The sequence below is a fragment of the Grammomys surdaster genome, unplaced genomic scaffold (genome assembly GCF_004785775.1).
Source record: "Grammomys surdaster isolate TR1022 unplaced genomic scaffold, NIH_TR_1.0 139, whole genome shotgun sequence".
Taxonomy (NCBI): Eukaryota; Metazoa; Chordata; class Mammalia; order Rodentia; family Muridae; genus Grammomys; species Grammomys surdaster.
The window spans coordinates 3,782,635-3,788,500 of record NW_021604597.1 but is presented as its reverse complement, the minus strand read 5'-3'; positions in this window follow the sequence as shown (position 1 = coordinate 3,788,500).

The window sequence follows — 5,866 nt, the reverse complement described above, 5'->3', positions numbered from 1 at the left end:
GCCCCACTCTGAGAGGGCTAGGATAGGATTTCTTTCTGAAGGGCTGTGGGGGAGACATAAAAACTTGTAGTGTAGAGTGCTGGCTGGATGAGGAGCTGTGCTTATTTCTGGGGTGCAACTGGCAAGTCCACTTGACAGGATTGAGAGCCACCTTCCACCTTGTATGCGTACCTGGTCTATCCTCCATTTTCTCTCTCAGTTTACTCAGAATTGGAATAAGAAGGAAGGAGGCCATTATTAGTGTAGATACCTTTTTTAAAACAACAGTTTGGATCTAGATCAAAAAGACTTATTTAGAAAACAAAATGCTATGCAAACTATCAAAGCGCACTGAGGACAAATGTGAACTTTTCAGAATGATGTGTGCTTACAGTTCTGTACCTGGGTATCCCACACTTCAGCAAACAAGTAGACTGCATTCAAATAATAAAAAGCCCAGGTTTTCACTCTGGAAAGTCACAGATGAGGACTCATATGGGCAAGTGTGTAATCATAAAACAAAACACACACTCACACAGACATGCACATATACACGTGTACTTACACATACATATATACATACATGTGAACGTACATGTACATTTTTAGCACAATCTTTGAAGGACTGTTGGCCCTTCACATCCTACATTGAAAAAATGAAGAAACATGAAAGAAAGAATAGAAATCATATCAACTTCTTCCACAGAAAAAAAGTGCCAAATACTAGGGGGAATGGGCTCTGTAATGGCTATACTTGGTTGTCAACTGGATTACAACCGGAATAAAGTAAAGACTCAGGTTGCTGAGAACAGCTGTGAGGGAATTTGGTCAGGAGACCAACTCTAAATCTGGGCCATACCGTCCCTTGGAAGCCTACATAAAGGACAAGGAAGGAAGCAGCTGTTGCTCTCTGCCCACCAGACCTCATTCCCAGACTGACATTAGAGCCTACGTCCTTGGGATTCTGACATATACTGAAGACCAGTTGACATCCAGTCTTGTGGACTGAACAAGTACTGGATTCTTGGACTTTCTGTTGGTAGACAGCCATTGTTGAACTAACTGGACCACAGCCTGTAAGCCATTCTAAGAAATCCCCTATGTATGTAAATTCATTCTGTCAGTTCTCCAGAGAACCCTGTCTAATACAAACTCCCTCATGTTGATACTGTATTCATTTAGTACAGTTTTGTATTTGATTCCTTTTAAAATGACAATGGAAGTTCCTGCTGTTTGTGACAATTGAAACGATACTCTACAGTGACATAAAAGGGAGGAGTTCCTTGCAGTTCTTCTTGGATGGTCTTCATTGACCAAACTCATCCTCCTCCCCATGTGCTTGTTTTCCCAGTCAGTTTTGGCTCTACTTACTTTGTAAGTAATGTTTCTCCCGCCCCTGGGCACACACAAGCTCCATCTCTTTCTTGGTTTATCACCTCACAGTTTCTGTATGTGAGGAACCCTCCCAGTCTTACTTAGTCTATGGCTTCAGGGATCTTCATAGGCTGCAGCTATGGCACGGGGCTGTGCTGTCAATATCACAAAACCCATGTTGGGGAGGACGGCAATATCCCTAAAGAAAAATCTACTCTGTCTCCCCCAGCAGCCATCAATTGTCAATAGCTCCTCAGCTAGAGGTGGAGCTTTGTGACTCCTTCGGCATCCATGCTTGGACCTTCCCTGGCTTGACCAGACATCCCACATAGTCTCTGTGAGTTCACATGAGCTAAAGCCCTCTTGTGGCCATAAAACATTGCTTTCCAGTGGGCATCCACTACCCGTGTGCTTACAACCTTTCTACAATGGTCCCCGAGCCTTGAGAGGAAAGGGTGTGGCATACATGCCCACTTAGGGCTGAGTACTGGGCAATCTGCTGATGGACTGCTTTCTGCTTGAATTTTAATGAGCTGAATTGGACTGACATGCTCTGTGTATGTATGTATGTATGTATGTATGTATGTATGTATACAAAATAATGGATTTTGTTTGCATATATGTAGATGTATATGGTGAATATGTGTATGTATACATATTGCACATTGTTAATCTTTGCCTCTTACTTTCCCTATCTCTTCTGACCCTCTAGCAGGTACCCTTCATTTTCACATATAACCCTCTTTGTGCTTTCATGTCTCTGTCTCTCTGTCTCTGTCTCTTTTTCTTGTGATCACGTGGGCATGCATGCGCTCACTCGAGCGCACACACACACTCACAAGTCTAGATTACATATGTCATATATTGTCTTTCTTGCTAACAAATAATCCTTGCCACCTTAGAATGTGCCTGCCTTGCTCATACTATGCCAGTATTTTGATTTATCAACCGATTTAATCCACTGATACTTCATTTTCATCTGTATTTAAGAGACAATGGTTTATAGTCTTTTATACATATGATCATTTTGAGCATTTTATGTTAAATCTAAGATGTTGGATGAAAAGAACTGTTGAGTTTTCCCACTTTTTTCTTCTGGTATTGAAAGTAGTTTTTAAAATGATAGGATCACCTTTCTTTTAGTGTTTAAGTAAAATTCAGCCATGAGCCCGTCTGATTCTAGTATCTGTCTAGTGAAAGTTTATTAATCACCTTCTAATCTCTCTGAGACAACTGATCTAATAAAGTTTTATATTTTAATTTGACTATTTTATATTTTTTCAGGAACTCTTTTCTTTCTTCTATAATTTTCAAATATTTTGCCCTGATGTTACATATATTATTTTATCCTTCCAATTTATTGCACTTATATGGTTTTTCTATTATATCCTATTATAATAATGTTAGAAGCCTGAGTTCTTTGGATACTAAAGTGGGAAATAGGACGCACATGCCCAGATGTGTAGATGTTCTAACAAACCAGTTGCTGTGCCCTGGTCCATGGCAGCCCAATTCCTAGCCCAGAGATCTACTAAGTTCATTGTTTCATGCCTGCTGTGTTAGTCAGCTCAGGTTGCCGTGACAAAATTTTAAATCCTAGGCCATAAACAAGATTTTCTTTTTCATGGTTTTAGACGCAGTGGTTTTCAATCTTCCTAATGCTGGCATCCTTTAGTGCAGTTCCTCATGTTGTCGTGAGCCCCAACCATTAAATTATGTTCATTGCTACGTCATAACTATAATTTTGCTATTGATATGGATGGTAATGTGAATATCTGATAAGCTAGATATGTGGCAAGCAACCCCAAAGAGTTCACAACCCACAGGTTGAGAGCCGCTGCTAGAGGCAGGGAGGTCTAAGTTTAAGCAACTAGCTGATCCCCGTCTAGAAGGAGATCTGAAACATAGCTTTTTTAAAAGTTTTTTTTTTTAATGTTTATGAGTGGTTGCCTGTATGTATGTATGTATGTATGTATGTATGTATGTGTACTATATTCATGCAGTGCCCACAGAGACCAGAAGAGAACACTGAATCCTCTTGAACTGCAGTTACAGATGGTTATGAGAGTCCACATGGGTGCCAGGAACCAAAAGGTCCTCTGCAAGAGCAGTAAATGTTCTTAAGTACTAGACCATCTCAGCAGCCCCTAATGCGTATCTTATAAGGTTATGAATTTCATCATGAGGACCTAATCTGAACCCATTCACCATAAAAAAGGCCCCATATCCATATGTCACTGTATCAGGAATGAGAACTTCCACCCTTGGATTTGAGGTTGACACAATTTAGTCTAAAGCCACCGTTACCATCAAACACTCATGTTGTCTCTCTTCCTCCTGGTCAGTATATTCAATATCTCGCTCTTGATATTTATGGAGGGGGCCATGCCTGGAAATGGGATGTGTAGACACAATCAAGTTACCATGAAGTTATTGTGGAACCCAATCCAATGACTAAGGACATAATGGCATGTGTGAAATCCTGGCACAGACATACACACGCCAAGAGAGTTATAGGACCATAAATCCAGACTGGATTGGTTCTCCACAAGCTCAGCTAGCACCTGACAGCTAGGTGAGAATGTGGGACAAATTGTCCCCAGGAACTCCAAGAGTTCCACCTAGGCTGGGGACTTCTGAACTCCAGGACTGGTAAAAATTCATGTTGGTTTGAGCTGCTCTGTACTCTGGGATGGTGTTCCTGGATAATTGTCACTTCCCACACCTGTTTTCTGTTTTATTGTTTCATCCTTGAATTATCCAGCCTCATTATTAAATGTGATTCATACCACATCTTGGTTTAGAATGACCAATGAGATTCTTTTCCCCCAGTAATCACTATGCTCATTTCTACTGTTTTCAAGATCTCAGACAACTGTAATTATTTGTAATACTGTCCCCCTTCCAATAATGTTGAGATTTTTATTACTGTCCGGACACCCCATTTTCTCCTTCACTTTCATTTTTATCTCTTTGAGCGGCCTCCTGCCTATCCTTCTATCTCAACCTAATACTTGAAGGTCAAGTTTAAAATTAAAACCAAGCTCTTCATTACTTAATCCAATGGTTCTTATCTCTCTTTCTTCCAAATCTATAGGAAAATTGTCAGCTGTGTTATATAATCTACCATCTTATTCTAGGCTGTGGCAATTGTTTATCTGTGTGTATCTTGGTGATTACTCTTTAAGGTGAAGAATATTTACACTCTAAGACTCCCTCAGGCCCAGCACAGTGATAAGATATGCAAATGTTTCTAATTAGTCTGTGCCCACCCTAGGAATACTAAATACTGTGCCTATCACATGCATAATAAATATTTAATTTAAACAGACAGGTGTGAATCCTGGCCATTGATGGTTCTGTATGAACTGTTTTTTGGCTTTGATTTCATTCTTTTCATAGTTTATGACAACTACAAGGGAAGGAAACTTCATCCAGTTGAAAGGGGTGCTAGTGTGTGGGAAGCAAAGATGACCCAAAGGGTGAAATGCCTCTTCTGCAGTTACAGGCTAGCAGCTTGTTATCATATGGGGACTCAATGGGGCAATAGAATTTCTCTCTGCATCCATAGAAGTCAACTTTGTAGGGAAGAAAGGCTCTTTCTATGCCTGTTCTCAATGTTCCCACCCTTGATGCTGCTCACTCATTGGGCTGGCTAGTTTTTATGTCAACTTGACTTAAGCTAGATTCACTGGAGAAGAGAAAGCCTCAACTGAGAAAATGTCTCCATAAGATCAGCCTATTGTCTGTGAGCTGATTCTTGGGTATTTCAAGCTTCCTGGGTAATATCCAATTATCAATGGTATTAGAATACCATGTGTGTTCTGTTGTGATTGGGTTACCTCACTCAGGATGATATCTTCTAGTTCCATCCATTTACCTAAGAATTTCTCAAATTCATTGTTTTTAATGGATGAGTAATATCCAAGATTCAACTCACAGACCACATGAAGCTCATGAAGAAGGAAGACCAAGTGTGGGTGCTTTGGTCCTTATTAGAAGGAGCAACAAAATACTCAAGGGAGCAAATATGGAGACAAAGTGAGGGACAGAAACAGAAGGAGAGGCCGTCTGGAGACCATTCCACCTTGGTATCCATCCCATGTGCAGTCACCAAAGGTAGACGCTGATATGAATGCCAGGAAGTGCATGCTGACAGGAGCCTGATATAGCTGTCTCCTTAGAGGTCTGCTAGAGTCTTGCATATTCAGAGGCAGATACTCACAGCTAACCAATAAACTGCTCAAGGGGTTCCCAATGGAGGAGAAGACTGAGGAAGCTAAAGGGGTTTGCGGGCCTCATTAGGAGAGCAAGAATACCAACCAACCAGAGATTCCAGGGTCTAAACCACCAGCCTGGGAGCACATAGGGAGGGACCCATGGCTCCAGGCTGTATATGTAGGGGAGGATGGCCTTGTGGGGCATAGGTGGGAGAGGAAGTCCTTGGTCTTGGTCCCATGAAGGCTGGACGCTGAGTGTGGGGGAATTCGAGGGTGGGGAGGTGGGAGTGGGG